The sequence below is a fragment of the Staurois parvus genome, unplaced genomic scaffold (assembly GCF_062004578.1).
Source record: "Staurois parvus isolate SC_StPar_1 unplaced genomic scaffold, SC_StPar_1.0 ptg000283l, whole genome shotgun sequence".
NCBI lineage: Eukaryota > Metazoa > Chordata > Amphibia > Anura > Ranidae > Staurois > Staurois parvus.
In genome coordinates, this window is record NW_028318079.1 from 6,652,396 (window position 1) to 6,669,547 (window position 17,152).

Here is a 17,152-nt window from a genome sequence, read left to right on the forward strand (position 1 = left end):
TAATTTTTCAATAATGTATTTACCACTGGTAACATTACACAGCAAATATAGGTAAAGCAACAAAAAGCAGTATACACAACATGAAAATAACAAACAATGACAAAAGTAAATATGCTTTTGGTTTTGGTCATCTGTCACTGTATGTAGCAAATCATGGCCTGTGGTTTCAGGAAAAGGTTTGTCAGCTGGCACTTTCATTTGGTCCTCAAGCAGTCTTCTCCTCGTGGTCGAGTTTACAGGTTACTGTAGTCCAGGCGGCCTCTATATTGATAAAGATGAACTTGTAATTTCTGTTGCACATGGCCATTATTACAATGAAGAAATATTTCTTGTAATTAAAGGATCCTGAGCTGCACATTTTATGTTTAATTAATGTAATTAGTATTTCTAATAACTGGGAACTCAAAGCGCTTAGGAGATAAGGAAGCCATCATGACCACACCTTTTTTTCAATATTTGGAGATTCTGATATATCCAAATTTACAAATCACAATAGTAATGAATTTAAAAAATATTTTATAATCAAACAAATGTTTAAATTTTGAAAATGAATTTGAATTCGAAATGTAAACATATTGCAATAAATACAGTACGGTATAAAAGTGAAATAAGATCATTCCTACTTAGGCTGCTTAATAGAATAGAGTAAAACAGAATAGAAGAGAATAAAATAGAACAGAATAGAATAGAAAATTAAAAGATTGAACAGAATGGAATAGAAAATAAAAGAATATGATAGAATTTAAATAGAATAACATGGAACAGAATAGAAAAGAAAAGAACAGAATAGAAGAAACAGAATAGAAAAGAATAGAGAGTAGAATACAAAAGAATAAAATAGAATTGAATATATTCTATTCTATTTTTTTCTAGTCTATTCCATTCTATTCTATTCCTTTATTTTCTATTATAGTGCTTTATATTCTATTCTATTATATTCAATTCTTTAAAGAAGCATAAATAGGTATCATCATCTTATTTCACTTGCTGTATTTTTTGGCAATATGGGCAGCACAGTGGCTAAATGGTTGGCACTTCTGCATGGCAGTACTAGGGTTTTTGGATCGAATCCCAACCACAGCACCACCTGCTTGGAGTTTGCATGTTCTCCCTGCGCCTGCGTGGGTTTCCTCCGAGTACTCTGGTTTCTCCCACACTCCAAAGACATGCTGGTAGGTTCCAGTCTAAATTGTCCCTAGTATGTGTATGTATGAATGTAAGTTAGGGACTTTAGATTGTACGCCCCTTGAGGGTTAGGGACTGATGTGAATGTACAATATATATGTAAAGCACTGCGTAAAGTGATGGCGCTATATAAGTACCTGTGATAAATAAATTTCCATTTCACATTAACTTCAAAATTTCAAATTCAAATTAATTTTTGAATTCAATTCTAAAATAACGAATATATGAAACGAAACTGAATGTACAAAACAAATTCTGAAAATGAATCATTCTAACAAAATGAATATGATGAAACTAAAATATTAACGTAACAAACGTATACTAAACTAAACAAATGTTCCCGTCCTGAACATCTCTGATGCTTTGTGTTAAAGTGGAACTAAAGGGAGCTTTTATACTCACCTTTCTTCTAAGTCTGTTTCAACATCTTCTCCTGTGTGCCGGCTTTTGGCCATTTTCAATGGCCTGCGCGGGATGACGTCACTACTGCACATGTGCAGGAGGCCATCATTCCAACACACTGGGGATTGGGCCAGCCCCGGTATTATCTGCAGTCCTAACTCTATAAATTGTGAGAGCCTCCATAGTAGAAGCACATGTACATTGCAGTTGCCAACAGTCCCGAAATGCCCGGGGACACTCATGGATTTTTAAACACTGTCCCCAATTGACCCGGTCCCAGGCTGCGTCCCAGAAATCCACAGTACCAGCGTGTGCCGCAGCCTGCAATGACAGTGTGTTTCGCATCGAGGCACAGAGGAGACAGAAATCCCCCCCCCTCCCCTAGCAACTGATTGTGTGGGGCTCAAGTGCAGAATGATGACACATCGGGGCACACATACTGTGAACAGAGCTCCCTGTGGCAAACTTGCTCATCAGAATTGGAGCGGAGTTCCCCCTCAACCCTCTTTTTCGTGTCTGTCTGTTTAGTTGAGGCATTCCTCAGCCTCATTCCTACCCTCCTCCCTTCCTGAGAGGCAAACTTTATCTCCTGGCAAATGGTGTGGAACAACCAGGAAGACATGAGAAGTGGAGCCAGCCAGTCTGTGGAGGTGTCACTTTTATCACCCAAAACTATGTAAGCCCACTCATTATCAAACCGACCAGAATAAGTGCACAGTCCTCAGGTCAACTGTACAGTATGGTTCATATCACGGGATATGAAGCTGGTAATTTAGCATAGAGTTTCCCAATGACCACTCCCAAGTCAGAGCCCCCCTCCCTTCCCCTGAGAGGGACCTTTAAGAGAGTTAAGTGAGTTAGTGAGACACACAAAAAGATCTCCGAGGTAACATCGTAACAGAGGAGATCAAAGAACCTTTCTGCTATGCATCTTGAATTTGCTAAAACCAGGCAAGGCAAGTAACTTACCCTGTAATTTCCTCGCTATTCTATGTTTGCTGTGTCTTTATATACATATATATATATATTCTTGTGACATCTTTGTAACTATTTATTTGCATCTGTTTGACCCTGTTAGAAATAAATCTTTCTTTCTGAAAGTGTTAAACTGTTTCTAAGCGCTTACTTGCAATTCACGAATCCCTGCCTTTGAAGAGACGCTACTGTTTGTATATCTCTGTATAGCAAGGTCCGCGGGCCGTGTTATATAGATCAATATTTCAATCATTATAGTGTATATTTGATAACGGGAGTTTCCCAGTCTCCGACAAAAGTGGTGGTGGCAGTAGAGGGTTAGTTGCGTAACTAACCCGACCCAGTAACAAGCGCATTCAGGCTGCAGGCACCGATTGTAGTCCATTAGCTGGGCAATCGCTGTGTAGGGTGCAGCTGGGTGGGGCCTTGTTACGTGCGTCACACCGCGGTTTTGGATCGGCCGGTCCTTCGGTCACGAGTTTGGTGAGAAGGTCTGGGGTCTGACGCCGTGGGCGTGACGTAATACTGTTAGTCGTGGCTGTGCGATTGTCGCCTGTTGGTGGCGGCGGCCGCGGGTCGTGACATATTGTTGGCAGCGTACGTGGGATAATTGCAGTAAGAGCTTCAGTGCAGTGTTAAAAGTTGGCTCTGCACTGAAGGATTGTAACCTTTGTGGAAGCAGTCCTTAGAAACAAGTGGTGCATATTTTATTTTATATATATGTGTGTATAGAGAGACACATAGCAACAGCTCCTTCTTTTCCTACTTTTCTCTTCTATCTTTGCTTGCAATTATGCCTGGTGAAGCAGATTACGAGAAAATGAGCAAAGGTGATTTGAAAGTTGAATGTGCCTCACGAGGATTGGACGTCGGTCGCAAAACTCGTGAAGATTTGATTAGTGATCTAGTGGAGTATGATATCCGAGCAAATCAGAACTCGGGGGAACTTGAACATGGAGGGGTTCCCGGTACCCACATTGCCAGTGGCTCAGAGACGGCCTCACAGGATGGGCATACAGAGACTGACACTGGAGGATCACCAAAGGTTAACATCACACCACCGCCTGAGTGCGCTAACACCGTGGTGCCTGGAACCAGCAGAGACTCTCCTCAGATGCAGGAAGCCCTGAAACGTGTTATGGATATGGATCCTATGGCATACTTGCAGTTCCTTGAACGCCAGGCTAACAGAGAAGCTGCGGAACGCCAAGCTGAAAGGGCGGCTGAGAGAGAGGCGGTGCAGAGGGAAGCTGATCGTCGGCACGAGATGGAGATGGCAAGGCTCCAGCAGCGACCGAGTCAGAACCTCGGGTCCTTAGATCACAGGGACGCCACTCTTTCCATGGGCGCAGCCAAGTTTCCAGTGATGGAAAAGGACAGTGACATTGACACATACTTACTGTCCTTTGAAAAAACGTGCCGTCAGTACCATGTGCCCCAAGCTCAATGGGTTCGGTACCTGACACCAGGGCTACAAGGCAAGGCCCTGGAAGCGTTTGTTGAATTGCCAGAGGGGCAAGATGATGACTATGAACGTTTAAAAGATGCCATTATCCGGAAGTACCAGATGACCCCGGAAGTGTACCGCAAGCGGTTCAGGTCCATGCAGAAAGGACCTGGGGACTCTTACATGGATGTGGCAAGTCGCTTACGTACCACATTCCGACAGTGGACTAAAGGACTGAAAGTTGATTCTTCTGAATCTTTGGAGGATCTCATGATCAGAGATCAACTCTTGCACATTTGTCCAGCAGACGTCAGGCAGTTCGTCTTGGAGAGGGAGCCAGCATCTACTACAGCTGCAGCAGACCTGGCAGATACCTTTGTCCACACGCGAGTGCCTGAACCTCGCAAGGCTCCTCCAAACAGCTGGAAAGGGGGGAAATCGTCCCTAGCAACCTCTCCTACTTCGGTGAGTCAAGCTTCACCTCTGCCCAGCCCTGCAGCGCTTGGAGCCAAGGCATTCCTGCCTGACACCCGCAGATGTTTCGCCTGTGGGAAAGCCGGACATCTCAGGACGCAGTGTCCTGAGCAGAAGCAGACGACATCACCTGGCCAGCCGGCCAGCAACTCTTCCTCTGTGCTGTTCATTCGCAGGAAGATGCGGGTAACCCCCGACAACTTGCAGCCCGTTACCGTGGGCAACCGGTCTGCAACTGGTTTCCGGGACACTGGGGCAGAAGTCACCTTGATCTGGCCAGAGCTGACTGAGCCACAGAACCTCATCCCAGGAAAGTTCCTGACCCTCACAGGAGTTGGGGGGACCCGTTCACGCATACCCTGTGCAAAGGTATTCCTAGATTGGGGTGCGAGGAGGGGGATGAGAGAGGTGGGGGTCTCGGATGAACTGCCCACCCCTGTTTTGTTGGGTGCTGACCTAGGCGCTTTTCTTTCGTATTATGCTCCTGCCGAGAAGACCCGGAAGGGCCCTCTGGAACTCTCTGGACCAGCCAAGGTACTGTGGACAGATATTGGGGTAATGTCTGGGCCACCGGTGGATGGACAGAGGGAGGGGGCTGGGAATGGTGTGGGGCTGCAGGAGTCTCCATTAGCTGGAGAACAAGAAGAAATCCCCCTGCCTGGGGAGGTATTGAACTCATGTGTCACTGATATTATGAACATGACTGTTGAGGATCGTTGTGGTGACACTGAGGGTGATCTTACTAATGTTAGTAACATTGGGAATACAGTCCAGAATGTCAGTAATAATATCAGTAGCATTGATAGGAATGTCATGGATCAGATCAGTAGCATTGATGGTAATGTCATTGATAATGTTTGTATTGTTGACGGCAATGTTGGTAATGCTAACAATGAGATTTGTGATGAAACAAAGGATGCCTTTTCAGTGTTGGGGGCTGAGGTACAGTCTCTGGGGGCTGAGCAAGGGGATGACTTGGATAGGCCTGTCCCTTGCCCAGGCTCAGAAGATTGTGCCTTGATAAGTGCCCAGCCGTTGACCTTGCATAGGACTAGGCAGCTGGCTGGGACTTGTAGTTTCACGCCTCAGGCAGCACTGAAAAGTGTTTCCCAAAGGAGCTTCAGAGGCCCGCTAACTGTGAGTTGCCCTGCTAAGGAAGGCACACCACAGCTGGCTGGGACTTGTAGTTCCCCACTTCAGGCAGCCCTGAAAAGTGAGTCCCAAAGGACCTTCAGAGGTAAGCTGGCTGGGACTTGCAGTTTCACACTTCAGGCAGCCCTGGAAAGTGAGTCCCAGAGGACCTTCAGAGGTAAGCTGGCTGATACTTGTAGTTCCACACTTCAGGCAGCCCTGAAAAGTGAGTCTCAAAGGACCTTCAGAGATAAGCTAACTGAGCTTTGTAGTCCCACAGGGAAGACTGCTCTGGAAAGCCATTCAGATGGAAATTTTATTCCAGGGATAGGTGTGAGCCCCCCTGCTGGGGAGAGTAAACAAAAGAGCAAGGAGGCTAGAAAGACTGGCATAGTCACTGGGGGCTGGGAGCCTGAAATCCTGACAGTTAATCTCACTTGTCAAGGTGTGTTCACAGGCAGACAGACAGAGGTCAGAGGCAGCAGGCCTGGATTACGAGTGAAAGGAAGGTTGATGCTTGGGTTACAGAGAGAGGGCCTCTGGGCCCAGACCCAATCACCCTTCCCTAGCACTCGGGGTCCAGAGCGGCTGCCCAGGCCTCTGATAGATGGTGTCTGGATTCAGAAGGTGCCGGCTGATTGGGCCACAGAGGCAAAGGGAATGGCACAGTCAGGAATCCAGGGATCAGCTAGAGTCTGGGCAGTCCTAGTGGTCGCGGTCCTCCAGCAGGATACGATGACCAGGCTTTCTGAGAACCTTGGGAAACTGAACACTAGCCCTGGGTTTGTGGCCTACCCCATGCCCAGGAGCCATGAGGCAATGGAGCATCCGGAAGGTGCCTACTGTTTTGCCATCATGGACTTGAGCAAGGAGCATGGACCACCATCTTTAACCCAGCAAGCTCCAGACGAGGCAGCCTTCACTACCCCATGTGGCTTGCCTGAATCCACGGGAAAGCTAGTTGGGGTTGAGGAGGCACTGACCGCCACTCCCGCGGTCAGGAGTGGCCCGCAATGCGCAGTGGACCTGGTTGCAGTTGTCCACTATAGGGGCCTCGCGGTGCTCGGCCCTGTCTGGGAAGAGCCACTTGGGCCCCTGTCACTAGGCTGGAACAAACCGCCTGTGCCCAGTCCGACAGCCAAGAAGGGTAACTGTCAGAGGGGCATGTCAGTGGTTCAGTTTAGGAACCCATCAGTAAAAAGAGACCCCCAGAGGTCTGGGCGTGGGGAGACTGAGGCAGTTGAGGCCTGGTCTGCTCCCCAGGCCAAAAAGCAGGTTATGTCAGTCGCGGATACAGCTGGCTACGGTAAGACGCCTGGATGCGATGATCATGGCTCAGCTGGGCCTGTGACTGGCCTAGCAGACAGGAAACTGGAGGAACTGGTGTCCTGGATGCTAGCAGGCAACGAAGACTATCCATCTTGGATGAAGGTACATGTGGACACCACTGAGAGGCAAGGCCCAGAATTCGCCTGTCCGTTTCCAGTGCACACGGACGCTACTACCTTCAGGCCAGATGTAGTCCTAAGCCTCAGGAAGAAGGTAGGAGAGGGAAATCTTCTTCTCTACCTCAACAAGAAGCTACATATTAATATGTTAGCAAAGGACACCCCTGAGCCGAAGTGTTTTGTGAACAGGTGGGCACCCCGGCGGTTGCACGGGATTCGGATAGCCACAGCTGACTGGTGCCCACCCGTGACCACTCACTTGGTCGGCCCAGCAGTGCTGCTGGAGAGAACGGCTTCCTGTTCAGACGGAATTCGGTTCTCCCGCCGTACAGCGGTACCAGGACGTCCCAAAAGGAACCTGTGGACAGAGGTCGGTTGCATCAGGAGAGAACTCATCAGAATTGGAGCGGAGTTCCCCCTCAACCCTCTTTTTCGTGTCTGTCTGTTTAGTTGAGGCATTCCTCAGCCTCATTCCTACCCTCCTCCCTTCCTGAGAGGCAAACTTTATCTCCTGGCAAATGGTGTGGAACAACCAGGAAGACATGAGAAGTGGAGCCAGCCAGTCTGTGGAGGTGTCACTTTTATCACCCAAAACTATGTAAGCCCACTCATTATCAAACTGACCAGAATAAGTGCACAGTCCTCAGGTCAACTGTATGGTTCATATCACAGGATATGAAGCTGGTAATTTAGCGTAGAGTTTCCCAATGACCACTCCCAAGTCAGAGCCCCCCTCCCTTCCCCTGAGAGGGACCTTTAAGAGAGTTAAGTGAGTTAGTGAGACACACAAAAAGATCTCTGAGGTAACATTGTAACAGAGGAGATCAAAGAACCTTTCTGCTATGCATCTTGAATTTGCTAAAACCAGGCAAGGCAAGTAACTTACCCTGTAATTTCCTCGCTATTCTATGTTTGCTGTGTCTTTATATACATATATATATATTCTTGTGACATCTTTGTAACTATTTATTTGCATCTGTTTGACCCTGTTAGAAATAAATCTTTCTTTCTGAAAGTGTTAAACTGTTTCTAAGCGCTTACTTGCAATTCACGAATCCCTGCCTTTGAAGAGACGCTACTGTTTGTATATCTCTGTATAGCAAGGTCCGCGGGCCGTGTTATATAGATCAATATTTCAATCATTATAGTGTATATTTGATAACGGGAGTTTCCCAGTCTCCGACAAAAGTGGTGGTGGCAGTAGAGGGTTAGTTGCATAACTAACCCGACCCAGTAACAAGCGCATTCAGGCTGCAGGCACCGATTGTAGTCCATTAGCTGGGCAATCGCTGTGTAGGGTGCAGCTGGGTGGGGCCTTGTTACGCGCGTCACACCGCAGTTTTGGATCGGCCGGTCTTTCGGTCACGAGTTTGGTGAGAAGGTCTGGGGTCTGACGCCGTGGGCGTGACGTATTACTGTTGGTTGCGGCTGTGCAATTGTCGCCTGTTGGTGACAGTGGCCGCGGGTCGTGACACTCCCTACCTCCTCCTATAACTGCTAATCAGGCAAGCCCTTGAGAACTCAGTAGTGAGAATAACCCCGAAGAGGAGTCTGCTGTGAAGCTCATATTTTGATTGGGTGGAACTCAGCAATGTCCTTCTTACATCAAACGATCTGGGGAGTAGCAAACTGTGACCATACGGAGATGCTGAGGTGCCCTGGATTTCAGTTCTGGTTGGAGGTGTACATGCATACCTCCACCCTTAACTGGAAATCAGCTATCATCAGCAAGAGCAAACACAACAGTTACATCAACAGTATCCCCACTTCTGATCCTTTGCATAATCCGCTGTTGTAGCGCACCAGAAGCGACTATCAGAGGCTCCATCCCCGGTACAGTCTGTATACCACTTGGAGTTATACTTAAATGGGAAGACACAGGGCTGACCATTCGAATTTCCACCTACAGCAGAGATCACTGCGGGAAAAAAAAGTATAACAGAGTTACTTTGCAAGAGTGAAAAATATACAGAAGTCCTTCTTTATAAACACAACTGAAACAAACACTTATCAAGGAAGAACCCTGATGAAGTCACGACGCACGTGACGCAATGCGTCGGTTCGTCATTTTCGGTGTCCAGACGTCGCGGCCATATTGGATTCCCCAGTGCATGCAGATTTACCCATAGGTTGTGGTAAAAAAGCCTGTTAACCAAGAGGATAATGTGAGTATAATATTTTATGGTGTTTTACCCTTTCTAAATAAATATACTACACTATGGAAAGTTCTATGTTTTTCTATGAGTCTGGAGTGGAGAATTAAGAGAGGAGAAGGAATAAGGAGTCTGCCAGAGGAGATATACCACTGAGGTGGAAACTGCTTTGGGGCCCTGTGTGGGTCAAGGAGAGGAGGTGAGCAGGCATTGCTGCCATTTGGAGGATTTAATTTGCACCTAGAAGTGGAGATCACGTGTGTTTTTCAAAAAAAGCAGAGTCACATGCATGGACATTTTTCTTTTTTCACTTATGATGTATATAAAGTGTGTGTGAATTAGGCACTACTTCATGTGGATAATTGATATACTATATAATTTTTTATTCACTAATTTATTCACTTTTTTTTTGTATATTGGAATTTTTAATTATATGCACGGTATAATAGATTCCTTCACAGTGTGTGTTGAACCACTAAAGCATAAATACATTTGGTTGCACTATTTTTTTCTCCCATTAGAGGGAGACATTAGTGTGTACTATATAGATTTGTCACAAGAGAATTGGAAAGGGCTGATCATGTGGTAAAAGACCGCTGTGATTGGCCTTTTACCACATCAAGTGATCAGCTGTGTACGTAGGAGACAGCGATCACAGAGATTGCCGGGAGCGCACCCCCAGGGGTGCTCAGGAGAGCAAGTTTTGGGAGGACATCATATGACGGCCTCCCAGAACTGGCCGACCACAGTGCAGCCGTCATTCGGCTACCTGCGGTCGGCAACTGGTTTAATAAAAAATATATATACTCACAAGCAAGGAAGTATAACAAACATAAACAGATCCTGAAAGGAAATTGAAGTGTAGAGCCAGTGTGAGTCACATCATGAGGGTAGACTCTCAAAGTGACTCTGACGCGTTTCGAAGGGGGACCCAATGGAAGCTCTGATGAAGAAGGGTTCCCTCTTCGAAACGTGTCAGCTTCATTTTTCCTTTGAGGATCTGTTTATGCTCGTTATACTTCCTTGCTTGTGAGTATATATACAGTATATTTTATTTAATAAATTCATAGTTTACTGAGGTAATGCGCAAGGTTGGTGCACCTTTCTTTTTGCTTCACTTCACAATATACCATTGGGAGTCCTTTCGAATTAATACGCAAGTCAATTCACAATGGAAGGCCCAAGCCACAGTTTTATTGGATCAGAACAGCATATTTATTAGCCAACATCGTAAATAAACCAACATAAATAAACATTGACTGTGAGCACCCAAAGCTAACAGTGCCAGATTTTATAAAGATAGAATCCCCTGCTGCGCATGGGCAACCCCTAGTGCACCTGTGTCTGTATAGGACCTGGACTGGACAGTTGTTAGCACTGAGTTCTACAAGTCTCATGTATGCATTGCATACTAGCGCATTATGTAAAACTTACCTTAACCCCTTGGCGCCGGTGCCTCCCGGCCCTTTAAGTGTTCCAGAAGCCCGGAGGCGGGGTGGGGTTTTAGGGTCATGTGACAGTCGTGATTCGCTGTCACGGCGGTCACATGATCGGGAAAGGTCCCGATCGAAAGAGGAGATCAGGACCTTTCCATGAGTATGAATGTGTGTGCTGGGAGCGCACAGGGCACACACTCTCAACACATATGGTTTTTGTTAATAGAGTGAAAATGTGCGGCCGCTCGGCATCTAGGCTCAGAGGCCGGGAGGCCGCACATTTGCGTTCGACCTGCGCCAAGAGGTTGAAATAAATCCCACCAGCAGCACGGTGTCACTGCTGTAGAGGTTTCCATCTTAACCTGTCTTCTTTCTGGGTTTGCGAGCTCTGGCCAGACAGACCGGGGCGCGATGACGTCACCCCCGTGCCGCACAGCTCTGAATGAACAGCACGGGTATGCCGTTCTTTCAGAGCGCATGCCACGGATTAAATGAAGAGAGATTTTAGAAATGAACATGACTTTTGTAATGCTACATTGTAAAATAGGTAGTCAATGATTGCATTCAATATAAATCAATGAAGACCAAGACCAAGCAAGACCAAACACAACACTTACAATTACGTGTACAGTATCCCCACTTCTGATCCTTATCGTAATCTGCTGTTGTAGCGCACCAGAGGCGTCCTTCAGAGCCGTCATCGCTGGTACAGTCCGTATATGACTTAGACATATAATTAAATGGGAAGACACAGGGCTGACCATTAGCGTTTCCACCTACAGCATACATCACTGTGAAAAAAAAAAAGTATAACAGAGTTACCTAGCAAGGTAAAATAATATACAGAAGTCCTTCTCTATAAAAATAATGAGTACAAAAATGTATCAAGGAAGAGTAAAAAGAATAATGATGTGGGGAATCCCATATTTACTATCAGACCTTCCATAGTGTAGAACACGGGTGTCAAACTCATGGCCCTCCAGCTGTTGCAAAACTACAAGTCCCATGAGGCATTGCAAGATTGACCGTTACAAGCATGACTCCCAAAGGCAGAGGCATGATGGGACTTGTAGTAACAGTGAAGTGGAGAGCAAGCGACCAGATATGATTATTGCACCACATCCCTTAAAATTGCAAATATTCAATAGAGAAGATGGGACTTTCAGGGTGCATGAACATGAATACCAAACATATTAAAAAGTTATATCATTTTTATTTCGTATTTTTTAAAAACAAAAAAAAAGGAAAAAATACAGAAACATAAAAACAATTTCAGTACTAACAGTGGAACTGAGATTCAAACTTGATTATATAATTGTAGTTACTCCCTACATGTTTCGCCCTCACAGGCTTCTTCAGGGGAGATTTTTGAAGAGATTTCAACCGCCGAGGCAGTCTAAAGGTATATAAAAAAAAATTATACAAGTACCAAACAACGTTATTATATCCAATACAAAGCATTTAATCAGATATATATATATATGGGTCTCAATGGCTCACCCTGGATGTGAAAGCTCACAGGGTGAGCAAAGATCTTAATTGGCCTACACATCCAAAACAGTTGTAGAGGTTATAATGGGTATCAAATATTCATCTAGGCATAATAGGATAGACATAAAAAACAAGAAGTTAATTACATTTAACAGAAGATATGCGGGAGAGATCATGATTCATTAGGTTAAGGTTGACTTTAGGCAATTTTACCTGTGATGGGACTTGTAGTTTTGCAACAGCTGGAGGGCTGCCAGTTTGACACCCCTGGTGTAGAAGAACCAACCATGTAATGCCAATTGACACCAATGCAGCTATGTACAGAGAAAAGACTAACCCATTGAGGAGTAAGGGGATTTATTAACATTGCCATTTGCCAATAATGCAAATGGTTATTAAGCATTGCCACTGGACACGAATGCAGCAAAGACCACTTGCATTAACCCCTTGCGTTACTGGCTAGTGAGTAATGTTAATTAATCCTTTCATTTCCATAAGGGATTAACCATTTCTCTGTGCATACCAGTAAAATGTATTTGACTGCATTGAACTAAAACGCTATCCTCAGCCTGCAGCGCTCAAGTCTGTGGTTTAACTCTTTCGCTGCCAGTACTCATACTCATGAAAAGGCTTCTGATACCTGAAATCGAAACTTTTTGTGGGGCCATTTGCATCCATACAAAATAACTGGGCGCAAATTGCACTGCAAAGAATGGCATGTGATTGGAAGAGAAATACGGTGCGATTCCTATCTGAATCGCATGTGATTCCTGTGTGAACTCAGGCTGAACTCACTATGACAAGCCTTGGTTCCCACAGGAGTGGTGGGGAAACTACATGCGATTTGGTCAGAAATCACATCGCATTTCTCTTCAAATTGCATGCCATTCTTTACAGTGTGATTTGTGCCCATTAATTTTGCATGGACGCAAATCACGACGCAAAGTATCAGTACTCGATAATGGCAAAGTATCAGTACTCGTATTTGAAAAAAAAAAGGGTATTGGTCAGGGGGGGACTGACCATTTGGAAACTCGGGCACTGCCCGAGGGCCTGGGGTCAGTAGGGGGCCCCATGAGATGCCCCTGGTACCTTTTTCATAGGCTTTTTTGAGTTTGGGCAAGGACACAGGGGCCCCATGATCCCCTATTGCCCGGGGGCCCCATGAGTTGTCAGTCCGCCCCTGGTATTGGTGCATCCCTACTTACCATGTTTTTAATTATTTTTTTATTTATTTAATTTTTATTTATTTATTTTTACAATTTTATTTTTAAATATTTTGCTGGGGTTTTCTGGGTGGGGTGGGCTTTGGTGAGATATCAGGGGTCAAAACTGACTGCAGATGTCTCTTTTTTGAGACAGAGAAAGGAACTAAAGACTGTCCCTTTCTCTGCAGACTAAGCTGCACATTACATGAATAAATGAGTGTGCATAGAGACTCCTTTTCAATCATGAAGTGACATAGCAAACACAGTTTACTATGCTCAGTTATCAATGGATATAGGAGCAACCATTAGTGATCGCTAACTGTATCCACTGATAGATGGGGGGGGGCTGGTAAAGACATATTTAACAAGCCCCCCTGCTCTCCATCCTGGCAGCTTAGAGCCGGAGCAACAGCTGCAGGCAGCGGGAGGGAGAGGAGGGAACACCCGCTAGCAGCAGGGTATTGGTGAGCAGCAGGCCAGCAGCAGGGGAGCAGAGTGGCGAGGAGGGGGTCGAAGTGGCGGGGGGTGGGGACATTTTTTATGCTTCAAAGCCCCTGCAGCAAGCTGGCAGGAGAGACAGAGGAGGGAAGATGGTGGCTGCAGGGTTTGCCAGTGGGGTGACTAGATCATGAGAGAGGAATCGGTGCTGGGGGGGGGGGACAACAGAGTGGGGGGGAATGTTTAATTAAACAAAATTGGAGGTGGAGTGCTGTAGGTTTGTATGCCGCACGGACCTTGCAGTGAAAGAATTAAAGAAGAACTATAGTCAAAGCTTTTTTTTTCCAATTTGGATAGAGCAAGGGAGGGTCATAACCCCGTCAGTTTTTTTTGTTTTTTATTCCCATTTGTGTCCCATTGGGGAGATTTCCCTTCACTTCCTGTCCCATCGCCAAAACAGGAAGTGAGAGAAAATCTCTGCAAATTAAGGGAATTCCTTGGAGCCCCCTAGGTCACCAGAACCGGTGTCCCTATTGGAAGATTTTCCCCTCTTCTACGTTTCTGAGGAGAACCCTAAATTTGGGATTTTCTTTTACTTTCACTTTCAAAATTAATAATAAACAGGACATATAGAGAGGGTGAATCTCCCTGACCCTAGGTTAACACCTGTGTAGGTTGCGTTTGATGCTCTACTGCGTTGCATTTTGCGTTTTTGCACTTTTCTCGTTGCTAGGCAGATTTTAAACGCAAAAACACGGCAAAAATGCAACAAAAACACAATACATGCTTTTCTGCAGCGTTCCCATTGAAGTTTATGGAACCGCTCCACAGAGGAGAATGGAGGTTCTGCTCGGGTCCGCCTGCCCGTTTTGTGGAACATCCGTGTGAAAGAGGCCTAAGGATGTGAAAGTTAAACAATGAAAAGCAATATAGGAAAAGATAGGAGTTAATGATGGCAAGCATACGCTGTACCTGTCCCTTCACAAGAACCACAGATAATGGGACCTGTACACCACAATTGTTCTGTTAACCCTTTGAGGACCAAGGGACGTATTTGTCCCATGTTTTTAATTGCCTGTATCATCTGATCAAGAACTTAAAATACTTTTTTTTTTGGGTTTGAGTCAAAATATTAGTTCTTATCAACAAATTGCCAGTTATTTCATGAAATGGCTTAGTTACAGCAACTGAAGTGTACGAACTTTAAAAAAAACCAATTGCTTCTTTTGGCGTTCCAGTTGATGACGGTAATCCTATGGTCCTCAAATTAATGTAGAGATAAGTATGGAGCTTTGCTAAATCCACATCATATCATCAGTAAGACCCAACACAACACTTACATTTACGTGTACAGTATCCCCACTTCTGATCCTTATCGTAGTCCGCTGTTATAGCGCACCAAAGACGTCCTTCAGAGGTGTCATCGCTGGTACAGTCCGAATATGACTTGGAATTATACATAAATGGGAAGACACAGGGCTCACCATTAGCGTTTCCACCGATAGCATACATCACTGTGAAAAAAAGTATAACAGAGTTACCTATCAAGGGAAAACAATATACAGAAGTCCTTCTCTATGAACATAATAGATACAAAAAATTATGAAAGAAGAGTAAAAAAAAAAAAGTAATAATGTGAGAAATCATGACTACTGAGAACTATAGGCTTACCGAGAACTATAGACCATAACCCAATTACATATAGAAACGCTGCCGAGGGCTGGATTTTCATCTCAGGAGCCTATAGGCGGAGAATTCTGAAGTGCCCCCCCTCAAAAAACAGTAAGACAGACTTTTTTTTTCTTGTTAAAATATTTTGGTACACATATTTTACAGTATGTGTGTATAGAGAAGTGCTGCACACTTTGATGCAAAGGGGAATATTGTGGACTGTGATGTAAAGGGGAACACTGTGGACTGTGATGTAAAGGGGAAGACTGCGGACTGTGATGTAAAGGGTAATATTGCAGACTGTGATGTAAAGGGGAACACTGTGGACTGTGATGTAAAGGGGAACACTGTGGACTGTGATGTAAAGGGGAACACTGCGGACTGTGATGTAAAGGGTAATATTGCAGACTGTGATGTAAAGGGGAACACTGTGGACTGTGATGTACAGGGGAACACTGCGGAATGTGATGTAAAGGGGAATATTGCAGACTGTGATGTAAAGGGGAACACTGTGGACTTTGATGTAAAGGGGAACACTGCAGACTGTGATGTAAAGGGGAATATTGCGGACTGTGATGTAAAGGGGAACACTGTGGACTGTGATGTAAAGGGGAACACTGTGGACTGTGATGTAAAGGGGAACACTGTGGACTGTGATGTAAAGGGGAACACTGCAGACTGATGTAAAGGGGAACACTGCAGACTGTGATGTAAAGGGGAATATTGCGGACTGTGATTTAAAGGGGAACACTGGGGACTGTGATGTAAAGGGGAATATTGCTGACTGTGATGTAAAGGGGAACACTGTGGACTGTGATGTAAAGGGGAACACTGTGGACTGTGATGAAAAGGGGAACACTGTGGACTGTGATGTACAGGGGAACAGTGCGGACTATGATATGATGTAAAGGGGAACACTACGGACTGTGATGTAAAGAGGAATATTGCAGACTGTGATGTAAAGGGGAACACTGTGGACTGTGATGTAAAGGGGAACACTGTGGACTGTGATGTAAAAGGGAACACTGCGGACTGTGATGTAAAGGAGAACACTGCGGACTGTGATGTAAAGAGGAATATTGCAGACTGTGATGTAAAGGGGAACACTGTGGACTGTGATGTAAAGGGGAACACTGTGGACTGTGATGTAAAAGGGAACACTGCGGACTGTGATGTAAAAGGGAACACTGCAGACTGTGATGTAAAGGGGAATATTGCGGACTCTGATGTAAAGGGGAACACTGTGGACTGTGATGTAAAGGGGAATATTGCTGACTGTGATGTAAAGGGGAACACTGTGGACTGTGATGTAAAGGGGAACACTGTGGACTGTGATGAAAAGGGGAACACTGCAGACTGTGATATAAAGGGGAATATTGCAGACTGTGATGTAAAGGGGAACACTGTGGACTGTGATGTAAAGGGGAACACTGTGGACTGTGATGTAAAAGGGAACACTGCGGACTGTGATGTAAAAGGGAACACTGTGGACTGTGATGTAAAGGGGAACACTGCGGACTGTGATGTAAAAGGGAACACTGTGGACTGTGATGTAAAGGGGAACACTGCGGACTGTGATGTAAAGGGGAATATTGCAGACTGTGATGTAAAGGGGAACACTGTGGACTGTGATGTAAAGGGGAACACTGCAGACTGTGGTGTAAAGGGGTCGTTTACCAGAGCCCCCCTTACA

General features: G+C 45.3%; 1 pseudogene across 1 annotated transcript in view; it reads right to left on the reverse strand.

The window, feature by feature from the left end:
* Positions 1-17,152, reverse strand: part of LOC149458578 (uncharacterized) — a 43,467-nt pseudogene continuing 26,315 nt past the window's right edge. The window contains exons 7-10 of the transcript XR_016313409.1: positions 15,129-15,302; positions 11,269-11,442; positions 8,813-8,980; positions 1-261 (exon numbers count right to left, since the gene is read on the reverse strand). The product of XR_016313409.1 is annotated as an uncharacterized LOC149458578 (transcript). The remainder of the gene's footprint in view (positions 262-8,812; positions 8,981-11,268; positions 11,443-15,128; positions 15,303-17,152) is intronic.